Source organism: Camellia sinensis, chromosome 15 (genome assembly GCF_055761805.1).
Source record: "Camellia sinensis isolate YWXY chromosome 15, ASM5576180v1, whole genome shotgun sequence".
NCBI classification, from domain to species: domain Eukaryota; kingdom Viridiplantae; phylum Streptophyta; class Magnoliopsida; order Ericales; family Theaceae; genus Camellia; species Camellia sinensis.
Window position 1 is genome coordinate 12024606 of NC_138975.1, and position 12646 is coordinate 12037251.

Here is a 12646-nt window from a genome sequence, read left to right on the forward strand (position 1 = left end):
TCCGTCTGTCACTTGTGACAGACGGCACCCTCGATATGGAGAGAGCTGATGAAACCACGATTGTCTTCCCTCTCCTATCAATTGTAGAGGGTGGAGTCCGTTTCCCCATTTACCCATTCCTTAGGAATGTGCTTTGCCATTGGGGTTTAATCCCTTCCCAACCCAATGTCAACTTTTTTAGAATCGTAATGGGGATTATAGAGCTAAACCGTCGCCTTAGGATTAACCTTGGCATCCCAGCTATCCGGCATTGTTATGCTTGGCCAATTCTTCTGGTCGGCACGGACGTTATTTCTTTAGGGCCAAGGACACTGACCATCAGTTAGTGACTATGCTTTCCAGTTCTAGGAAGCGAGTCGATGATGTTATGGTTGTTGTCTAAGGTAACTGGGAATTCGGCGAAGGCGAGGATCGTCTTGATGCTATTCCTAGACGGAGGGGCGAACCAAGTAGCCGTATAGCTTCTTGTGTTTATTTTCTTTGTTATATTTAAAAAGCTTCATTTCTGAGACCTCATGGTTTTGCTTGTGTAGGAAATGATTTGAAGAAAGTCCTGACTTCAACCGACGACGCCGTTCTTTCGGAAATCAAAGTCGCGCTCAAATATTTTGGCCGTCCGAGTCTCCAAAAATAGGGGAGGGCGGCCCACGTTGTGCTTCGCTACGAGCCGACCTATACGACCTTCTCGGCGGCAAAAAACATCCCAATTTCGAAGGGTGAAGAGTCTCTTACCGCTCTTATTTTGACGGACTTCAAAAACTTGTGGCAAGTTGGTTTCAAGGGGTCTAATTCGGAGTGGGCGGAAATAGTTGAGGTCACCGAGTCAGATCAGGCTGAAGCAGACGTAGATGAGGCATTAAGGTTGGCCTTTGAGGAAGCCGACCTTAATTCTGTCGACCCTCCGTCCACTTCGGGCCAGGGGGACCATCCATTTGACAACGTTTATAACAGTTTAGAGGACCTTCCCGGCGCATACCCCGAAAACATGGCTGGGTTAAGCCTCACGCAACTTGCCAAAAAGAGAAACACAGAAAGGTTGGCCGCGCGGCAAAGAGTAGAGGCCATTAGATCTGAAGTGCCACCTGTTGCCAAATCTTAGCCCTCTCTGCCTGTTGCCGAATCTCAGCCCTCTTTGCCTGTTATTGAGGAGGAAATGGCAAAAAACCAAAGTACCGAGTCCGCTGTGGTTGTGCAGGCCGATCAAGAGGCTGAGCAAAGGGCAGACAAGTGCCCTGCCGAGGTCGAGGCCGACTCAGAAGAAAATTGTGCCGACAAATGACCTTGTTTAGAGGAATCGGATGTGATTGTGCCTTTTGTTATTCAACCAAAGATAAAAAAACACGCCGATCTCCTCTAATGCTTCGGTAATTAAAGATCCAGCGGTCGCACTCAGCATGGCTACGTACGTCTCATTGTCGGCTGACAAGGCGGCTTTCCGAGCGGAGCCGGATCTGGTTGCAATAGCATTGGCCGCTCAATCGGCTCTTTTGGTATATATCTTGACTTTGTCTTTTCACTTTATGCAAATACTATTTTGGTTTTAATTTCCTGTTTTGCAGACGATCGGAAGGATAGTCGAGATGGGCCGTTGCCATCATGACGATATCGAACAGCTTGGCCGTTTGCAAACGAAAGTTGAGAGCCAAAGGAGTAGGGCCGAGTTTAAAGCTTTAAGGGTGAAGATGGAAGGCACGCGGGCCGAGGCCGAGATGGAGAGGGCGCGTAACGCGGATCAACTGAGATCGACAGCCGAGAAGAAGGTGGACGCGAGCGAAGACGCGCTTAAATTGGCCCAGGAGGCGATCTCCAAACTAGAGGCTGAGTTGGAAGAAATAAAGAAGGCGAAGGAAGCAACCGACTCGGAGGCTTCTAAGGAATTTGAGGCTGGGAAAAGTGCTGCTTTCGCCGACTATGTGGACGAAGTCCCCAAATTTGAAAATCGGGGATTCAAACACAGCTGGCTCAAAGCCCTTGCTACTGCTGATGTGACATTGGCTATGCCGATTCCATACGAGCAAGTGGGCGTTAAGCCGCTGGAGTCTGACTCCAAGGACTAATTTAGGCGACACTTGTTTTTGTTTTATGATTTTGAATGTATTTTCACAGCTTTTCGTTTAGTAATTTTCATGTATTACTACAGTCATAGTTTTTTACTAGGCATTTTCATATGAACTTGTAGCTTTTTGTTTAGTAATTTTCGTATGTAAAATGGCTACAATTTGTGCCCAATTTACTAATGAAAATTTCCTTTTTACCTTACTATTATTTGTGCTAAATTTTGTTATTGATGAATGGTATTGCTTTCAACTATGAAATGGCTACATTTTGTTTTCAATACCAAGTATCATAATTCATGGAGTGGCTACGACATAAATCGATCGGCATTCGGTTTAGGTACTTGGCCGATCAGATTAATAAATCTGCCCTTGCCCCAGCCAGTGCATGAGCTTCAGAAGCCGAATAGGACTAGTTCGTAGAATGGCTAAGGCATAAGTCGATCGGCATTGGGTTTAGCTACTTGGCCGATCAGATTAATAAATCTGCCCTTGCCCCAGCTAGTGCATGAGCTTCAGAAACCGAATAGGACTAGTTCGTGGAATGGCTGAGGCATAAGTCGATCTGCATTGGGTTTAGATACTTGGCCGATCAGATTAATAAATCTGCCCTTGCCCCAGCCAGTGCATGAGCTTCAGAAGCCAAATAGGACTAGTTCGTGGAATGGCTGAGGCATAAGTCGATTGACATTGGGTTTAGATACTTGGTCGATCAAATTAATAAATCTGCCCTTGTCCCAGCCAGTGCATGAGCTTCAGAAGCCGAATAGGACTAGTTCGTGGAATGGCTGAGGCATAAGTCGATCAGCATTGGGTTTAGATACTTGGCTAATCAGATTAATAAATCTGCCCTTGCCCCAGTCAGTGCATGCTTCATAAGCCGAATAGGACTAGTTCATGGAATGATCCGATCGGCATCTGGCTTTTGGCGTTTAGAATTAATGACGTCGCCTCGAGGTCGTTGCATACATTAAGAATAAATGTGGTGAGTTCGCGCTAGTGATTCCACTTGTTCTTATTCAAACTCGATTTAAACTAGCTTGGGATAAGTGCGAATGTCAAACAGACTGTTCTTCAACAGCAGAGGAGAAAGACGAACATTGGCTGAGCTAGACACTGCAATGAATCGCAGTAGCGAGCCTACGCGTACGGGAGGAAGGACGTCCAAGGAATGGGAAAAACGTCAGCCCCTAAGTCGTTGAAGCAGATCACCCCGAAAAGAAAAACAGCAACGGGGAAGCTCCCTGCGACCGAGAAACGAGCCAGACGCAATGCCACGACCATTGAGTTTTGCAATTTTTGTGGGGAATAAACCGATGACGGAGACAGATTCCATCGTTAACGATCCAAGTGTAGCAGTCGAGTTCGCTCGACAGATCTTTCCACCAGAAGTCCAGCAGTCGATGGTTGGACGACAAGATTTCGAAGTATTTCGAGAAGGCATCCATGGGGCAGTGAAGGGGCTGTACACCGCTTATGAAGTCAGCATGTGTCTGCGCGCCGCACGACGGGAAATAGAGAAGAAGGACGAACGAATCCGCAGTTTGGAGGCTCGCGCGGAGAAGGCCGAGCATGAGCTTAGGGAGCTTAGGAAGGCTCAAGCCACCGAGCCGCGTGCAACGGGTCAATCTAACCCGATCGTGGAGGAGAGAGTGACCCAACGACTATTAAGTCACGCCATTACCGACCGAGATACGGCAAGCATGTTTGCGGTGGAAAATGCGAGGACCATGGGTTATAAACAAGGCTTCCCTGCGGGCCGGAAGGTTGGGATCGACAAAACCAAAGAGAAACATGCAGAGGAGGTCTGCCGATGCGAGAACCGGGGCTTTAGGCACGGTTGGATCAAGGCACTTCAAGCCGCGGAGGCTCTCCGAGTAGAGGGTGTTGATTCGGCGTTGCCACGGTACCAACGTAATCACTTTCCCTTCTCCGCCTTTGAAGTCGAAAAGAGTGACGATGAGGGAGAAGCTGTGTAAAAGTAGACATTGTAGGCGTTGTAATGCAAAATTCATGTAATTTTTAGCTAAGTGAATAATAGTACATTGTCTATTTCAAGTGTTTTCAATTGTTAGCATACTTTCTGATTGTATTAGTATAGTTCATGTCAATCGACTTATCTGAGGACACATTTTATTTTGAACGTTTACATGTTTCAACCTGCGTTTATGTGGCATGTTTCGCCATTTCACGTTTATACAGTGTCACGCACTAATGGGTCTTCGAATTCGGAGATGTCCAATCGTGATATCCACGAAGGGCGCTCTGAATGCGGAGGCTTAATCGGACCAAAGGCGTCATGCGCCGATGGGGCTCCGAATCCAAAGTCTTTATTTGGCCAATCGTGATATCCACGAAGGGCGCTCCAAATCCGGAGGCTTTATCGGAACACTTTTGAACAGATTTCGCAGTAAGTAAATAGGGATCTTTGCATTACAAAAGTGGGGAGTGTACATGGTGAACCATTCAAATCTAGTACCATTCCCCACAAGTCGGGTTCAATGATAGAATTTACGTGAGTGCATTGACTTCCAAGGCCGTGGCAGACTCCTTTCGGACATGTCTTTAAGCCGATATGCCCCTACTCCTGCAATCGAATCGACCTAATAAGGGCCGTCCCAGTTAGGACCCAATTTTCCATCAACCGGTTTCCTGGCAGCTTGAAGTACTTTTTTCAGGACCAATTCTCCTGGTGTGTAACGACGCAGCTGAACACGTTGATTGTACGACTTAGCAAGTTGTTGCCGGTATCGTGCCATGGACGCAAGGGCACGGTTTCTTTGTTCTTCGATCAAAATCAAATCCAAAGCCAACATTATGTCGTTTCGGCCCATATCAAAAACTTGCTACTTCAGGGTTGGGTGGCCGATCTCCAGGGGTATGATCGCCTAGGTTCCAAAGCATAAAGCAAACGGCGTTTCTCCAATGGATCGCCTCGGCATAGTTCGATGAGCCCACAATACACTCGGTAATTCTTCGACCCATTTGCCTTTAGCTTTTTCCAGCCTCTTCTTGATGTAGTCCAAGATAGATTTGTTCGAGGCTTCGGCTTGTCCATTGCTTTGGGGGTAAGCCGGCATGGAAAAATAAGGCCGGATACCATACTTGCTGCACAGCTCTCGGTAGATGCCACAATCAAACTGGGTGTCGTTGTCTGAGATAAGAGCTCTTGGAATGCTGAATCGTGTTATGATATTTCTCCATACAAAGCACTTAACATCAGCATCTCGAATGTGCGTTAATGCCTCCACTTCGACCCATTTTGTGAAGTAATCTTTCGCGACGATCAAGTATCGCTTGTTCCCTGGGGCCCTCAGCAATGGTCCTACGATGTCAAGTCCCCACTAGGCGAACGACCAGGGACTGGCAATAGAGCTTAACTCTTCAGCAGGCAGATGGGTTAACGGGGAGAACTTCTGGCACTGTTCACATTTTTTCACATAGCATTCAGCATCAGATCTCATTGTCGGCCAATAATACCCCTGTGTTATAGCTCGATGGGCCAGAGAGCGCCTGCCAAAATGTGCGCCACAACTACCTTCATGTATTTCATTCAGAAGCTCTTCGACTTTGTCCAGGTGCAAGCATTCTAGGTATGGACCAGAAAAGGATTTTTTATAAAGCTTTCCTTGCGGATCCAAGTAGTAACGCATGGCTTTGTTTCGCAGCTTGTGTGCTTCTTTCTTGTCCTCTGGGAGCTATTCAGAACACAGGAATGCAATAATGGGATCCATCCAACTCGGCCCAGATTCTATGACATTGACCTGGATTTCCTCTGAAGGACCAATGCTTGGCTCCGGGATGAAACCCACCTCGATGGTCCGTTTAATCTCTGAGTTAATGGCAGAGGCTAGGCAAGTCAGGGCATCTGCATGTGTGTTCTGATCACGTGTTATCTGATTTAATTCATCATGGTCAAATTTTGCTAACAAGGCGCTAGCCGATTTCATGTAAGCCGCCATACGGTCGTTTTTGGCCGCGTACTCCCCCTTTAGTTGATTGATCACCAGTTTTGAATCGCAAAATACAAGCAAACGCCGAGCACCCAGAAGATGCGCATTCCACAAACCGGTCAAAAGGGCTTCGTATTCGGCCTCATTATTTTATGCTTCAAAGTCGAGTTTGACGGCCTGCTCAATTATTGCACCGTTGGGAGCCATGATTACTACTCCGGCTCCGCAGCCCCGTTGGTTGGATGATCCATCACAGTACAACTGCCAAATGTCCCCAACATAAATGCTCCAGTTCGGCTTAGGTCGAATTTCATCAGACTTGAAGCCGGAAAGACCCCCAGTGAATTTGGCCACAAAGTCGGCAAGCACCTGTCCCTTGATTGAGGTTCTAGGTAGAAACTGAATATCGTACTGGCTGAGTTCAAAAGCCCACTTTGAAACGCGCCCTAATGCCTCTGCACTACGAAGTACCGAACGGAGGGGGTGGTCTGTTAGCACCCCGATGGTATGCCCCTGGAAGTAATGCATTAGCTTTCTCGTTGTTGTAGACACCCCATTTTTGACCGTCCTTAAGACTTGGGCGTTACTGATGGTTTACTTGGTGGAAAAAGGTGTGCAGGGCAAAGGTTCAATTTCTTCGACAATGAGAGAGTCAAATCCCAACTTCATACCCCTCTTGGACCAAAACAATCTTGATCAAAAGATTTTAGATCTTAAAACCCTTTCTTTCAAAATGTTTTCAAAATAAAGTTCCTATGATGTTCCGACGCTCGCATTTCATTAAATATTGCACTTTTCGGTAAACCGAGCAAGAACAAAGTGGAGATGAATGAAAGAGAGATGAAATCTTTGAAAAATCTTTCAAAACACTTTGTTTAGGGGTTTGGAGTTGAAGAAAAGAGGAAAGGAGAGAAGAAAACTAGTTTAGGAGAAGTTCGGCATGAATCCGGATAGGAGAGAGTCGAGCAGCCCTCGCTGAATCGGGCTTATTCATTTGCATACTTGGATTTTAGCTATGAGGCCACCACCGTTGGAAAGCTTACTTCTGAGGCTTCATTTGGCACTCAAGAATCTCCTAAAGCCAAGTCCGGGTGGGGGAGATTAGGTTGGTTGAAGTAGGGGATCAATCCGGTTGGATCGAAACTATGCGGCTTCACCGAAACGGGCATAACTTTTTGTACAGGAGGAATTTTGATACAAGGTTGGCGCCATTGGAAAGCTAACTTCCGGGGCTTCAATTTGGATACCTACCGACCATTTTTTGACCTTGGCAGCCACCTACCGACCACCAAAATAGCCGATTGGCCAGCAAAAATAATCGGCCGACCAAATAAGTAGCCGGTCGACCAGAAAAAGTAGCCGGCTGACAAATTGACTAGTCGGTGGCCTTCCTGCATGTTCTACAGGCTGAGTGGATGCCAGCTGTGCCAGCTGGTGAGCACAGACTCTGCCCTCCATACACGTGTATGAAGGGATTTGCTCCTTGAGTTAGCTTCCCTTGGAAGCTTTGCATTGCATTTTCCTATAAAAAAGGGAGCCTCTCCTCCCTTTCTAAAGGTTGATTAATCTGAGATATAGCATATATATCACTCTCTCTCTATATCTCCCTCTCTCTACATTTGTGTGTGTTAGAGTGCCCTAAAGTGAGTTTTTGTTCATTCTCTTACACTAGAACACCTTGTAGCACACCATCTTTGAGTTGTTGAAGTGTTAGGGAGTTGTTTGAGGAGTTTTTGAGCTAGTTTTGATCCAAAGAAGCTACTGGTTTGGTGTTCTTGAAAGAGGTCTTCAAGGGTGAGCCACTTACCCTTTTATTCCCTTTTTTTGTACAAGCTTTTAACCTATCTTGCATTTTGTTTCGAGCTTAGCTATAAACTGAAAAAAGTTTTGTATTTACTTGCTTAACATGTTTGTTTAAGGTCATTTTGGTGTTGAGGGTCATCCACCCCCTCTTAGGCCTTGTTTGGCCTCTTTTTGAGCCTTATCGGTTGAGCTTTGGAAATTTTGTGTTTTGGTCTTCTCACCACTGAAATCCAGAGGATTTTCAGTGGTGATGAAGTGGTTTTGAGGTCTTGTATAGGGGAGGGACACCCCTCTCCCTTTGTGTCTCATATGCTTGTGTTTTTGGCTCATAAGGGTAGCATGCATGCTTAGTTGGTCTTAGCATCTTTTCAGTAGGTATTTGTTGTTAGTTTGGCATATTATACCTCTATTTTGAGTTGGTTCAATGGTCTCTAACATGCATCATACACCTGTCTTGAAATCCCATCATTTAGCCTAACACGCATCATGTTGTAACATGTCATTTTAGCATGATTTTGATTTGGTTCCATAGGGGTTTTAGCACTGTTTTGCCATGATTGAGGTCTGGTTTTGGTTGTTTTGATCATGTTTTCCATGATTTGTATAGCCATCTTGCGTTCTAGCTTACTAGCCTTGGGTGTGTGGGTCACTAGCATGCTTTACTTGGCTTGTTCTCATGATTTGGCATCATTGGAGACCATATTTCAATCCATGTTCCATGCTTGCATACTTGCATTTTTCATCCCTTTCATGCTTTGAAGAGTTGATGGCTTATGCTCCATGTTTAGGCCCTTGTGCATGCATGCTTGTGTGTGTGTTTTCATGCCTTTGTTGCATCATTTTGGCCACTGTTTTGGGCTTACTTAAGAGCTGTCTGCTTCAGTTTAAGACCATTCTAGCATGTTGTTGCATGCTTGCCTTGCATGTTGTTGCATATTTGGCCTTGCTCCATGTTTGTTACATTGCATTTTGCATATTTGACACATTGCACATTTGCATGTTTAGGTTGCATCTCATTTGGCATGTTTAGTCCCCTTAGCTTCATGTACATACTTGAGCCATATTGCATATTTGAGCCATATTGCATACATGCATTGCATTGTGTTTGGTTTGGGGCGTCAAACCAAACACGAGGATCGAGGTACGTTCGTACTTGAAGTGACGAAACGTATCTCAATCCTCGGTCGCCGACACTCTTGATAGAGTGTATAGCATTCATTCATTTTGTGCATTATTTCACAATTTGCACACTTGGCATCTTTGGCCATCATGCATCGAAATGCGTGATTGGTGGCCCGAGAGTCGAGAACCACACTCCCTTGAGTCTTAAACATGATAGGGAGGGTGGTCATGCAAACATTGCCTTGAAAATGAATTGCCATGCACTGTCTGTCCTCTACTGCTGTCAAAACAGGGTTCTGCAGGAAGAAATGGCCGGTCGACTTCTTTCAGTGCCGACCGACCAACCATACTTAGCCGATGGCTTCACAAATGGTCGATGACCAGTTTCCCGTGGCCGATGGCCACCCCTCTCACAGCATCCATGAGGTGGATTAGAAGTGTTCTGGAAACTTGTATAATTTTCAGAGGTGCAAGGCAGTGCAAACAGAGGCAGCATGTGACATGGCAATGGATTTCCGGGCGAAGCCAATCTGAGCATGCGTGCATCCCTCTTCCCGAGGCCCTTTACTGCTTTAATAGCTTAATTAATTTGTTAATTAGTTAAGGGTTTTGTAATATTTAATTAGCTAGGGTAGTTAATTATTTATTCGGTTTGTATTATTATTCGGACCCTCCATCCAGAGGGTGAATTTGTAATAAGTGTGCGTGTATGTGTGAATGTCTTCCAACCCCACGTCTTTCTCCCTTTTATTTACTAGCTTATGATGGTTAGTTTAGGGCATGTTTCAATTAGCATACTTATACTCGCATGTTTGCACCCATCCATCTGTCTTGCATGCACCGGGCTCGGCGCATCATACTAACTACATTGTACTTCAATTCCAACTTGAATACATGTATTGAATTGTCGCATCTCATAGGCCATTCTTAGGGTAGCCGAGCCTATCTTAGTTGCATTTTGCCTGCGTTGCATTAGCCATCTTAACATGAACTAGGATCATACATTGATTACTAACTAGTTTCTTGTTTTGGCTTGGAGTACACTATAAGTGTTTATGCTTTAGCATCTTGCATGAGTGTGAGTGTTACCATGACAGCATGCTTGCCATGAGGCTACTTGCTTATGTGATATAACTGCCTGAATGCCTGTGGGTGAAGGTTGGATTGTTTGAATTGGAATAATTCATTGAAATTCGTGTTTTAGCCTACTTGCGAGTAGCAAGCCTCAAACCAATTTCCAAACAAACGGATATGCGATGCTTTATTCCAAATTAGGCGATCTAGTCTATACTTGTTTGCTGTGCGCATAACATAGTAATTCTAGGCTTAATAATCAGAATAAGAGCACATGTGTTTTCAAAAACTTGATATCATGCTTAGTAGTGGCCGATCTTTGATCGGGCGAGCGGGGTTGCTCATGAAATGACCTTCCCCAATCGTACCCAAGTTCCCGAGCCGAGACAACTTTGATGATGACGGACACGTGGCCTTAGGCACGAGTCAGGGTTTCTTAAATTTTCCCAAAATAAAATATTTAGGTGGCGACTCTATATCTAGCGAAGCAGTCCATATTTGGCACTTCTTTCTAAAAATCTTTTTTCAAAACGATTTGCCAGATTTGGACTCTTTGATGATTCATCGGTCTTGTATTACACTCTGCGAGATTAGATGCAGGACCATGACATTGAGTCCTGAACTGTAGTAAGCCCAATGAACAAAACGGGGGATTTTCTCCCGGGACGTTCGGGACGTCTACAGCTGCCATGACGAGGGCCAGGATGAGTTTTTCCAAAGGAAGGTAGCATGTTTCGGCGTCAACCATTGCCTTGCTCACATAATACACTGGCCGCTGCTCCCCCAGCTCTTCTTTTATTAGTACGGCGCTGACGGCCCGGTCAGAAACTGCCAGATACAAAATGAGTGGGTCGCCTACCGAGGGTGTTGTCAAGAGTGGAACTGATCGGAGGTAGGTCTTGAGGCCGTTGAAAGCGGCTTCTCACTCGGTGGTCCATTCAAAAGCCTTGCCCTGCCGTAGTGTATGGAAGAATTGTCAGTAGCGGTCTGTGGAACGATTGATGAACCTGTTGAGTGCGACGGTCATCCCCTTTAACTTCTGAACCTCCTTGACCAACCGAGGGGAGTTGAGTTCTAGAATTGCTGTGATTTGCCTTGGGTTGGCTTCGATTCCTCGATGGTTGACAATGTATCCCAAGAATTTGCTAGAGCCGATCCCAAACGCATATTTGGAAGCATTTAGCTTCATTCTGTATTTGCGTAGAATGTTGAATGTCTCTTCCAGATCGGCTAGATGAGTTTGCTCTTCTTTGGATTTGGCCACCATGACATCAATGTACACTTCCATAGTGTGGCCGAGTTGCTCCTTGAACATGGCAATGACCAGTCTTTGGTAAGTTGCCCCTGCATTCTTCAGCCCAAAAGGCATAACCTTATAGCAGTAGGTTCCTCTTGGGGTGAGGAATGCGGTTTTGTCTTGGTCCTCCGGATGCATGGTGATTTAATGGTAGTCTCTGTAAGCATCGAGGAAGCTCATACGCTGATGACGTGCCGTTGCATCCACAAGTTGGTCAATTCTGGGTAGTGGGAAACAATCCTTGGGGCAAGCTTTATTTAGGTCCGTGAAATCAACGCACACTCGCCAAATCTCATTTCTCTTTTTCACAACCACAGTATTAGAGAGCCACGTAGGGTAAGTCACTTCCCAGATTGCCCCGGCGTCAAGCAACTTGTCAACCTCTTCAATAATGGCGGCAGTGTGCTCTGCGGCTGACCTTCGGTTTTTCTGAATGATCGGCTTGCATTTAGGGTCAACATTCAAAAGGTGCTGCGAAACAGACGGATCTATACCCGGTATCTCATATGGAGTCCATGCAAAGACATCAAGGTTGCTGAGCAGAAAGGAAATTAGCTGCTGTCTGTCGACTTGATTTAAGGAAGCGCTGACCATGAAGAACCTGTCTGGGTTCCCGTCGATTTCAACTCGATCTAGGGCTTTCGTGGCCTTTTCACTTGGGAGCCACCCAACATCGTCGAGGCTCTCCCGGTCTGGCACCTCAATGGAATTTACTTGCAACTCCTTTGGCATCTTTCCGGCAAGGAGATAGCATGCTTGTGCCGACTTCTGTGAGCCACGGATTTGCTCAATGTTGCGTTCTGTCGGGAAGCGTAACAGCTGATGATAGGTGCTTGGCACGACCTGCATAGTATGCAACCAAGTTCGCCCTATGATGAGATTGTACGACGATGGCAGCTTGACAACCAAGAATTCCACATCCACTATTTGGAAGCCCGCTCGAACAGGTAGTGTGATTTTTCCCAACGGGTACTCTGTATTGGCGTTGAAGCCGAATAGTGGATAAGGGACCGGAGAGAGATCTGATTCGGAGAAGCCGAGTTTGGTGAATGTCTTGTAGTACATAACCTCCGATGTGCTCCCCAGATCAATGAGTACGCGCTCAACTGTGAATCGGTTTATGCGTAACTCAATTACCAAGGATTGATGTGGGAAAGTGTCACTCCAGCCAAATCTGAATCATCAAAAGCAATACCCGCAGCTTCATGGGACCGTTTAGCCGGAGTGAGCTGATTTTGAGGGTCGGGATTCGACTGAATCATGTGCACCGCGGGTGACATTGGCAGGCTGTATATCATGTGGATCACGCAGATCGGAGGGAAATCCTGTCTTAAGGCTATCGC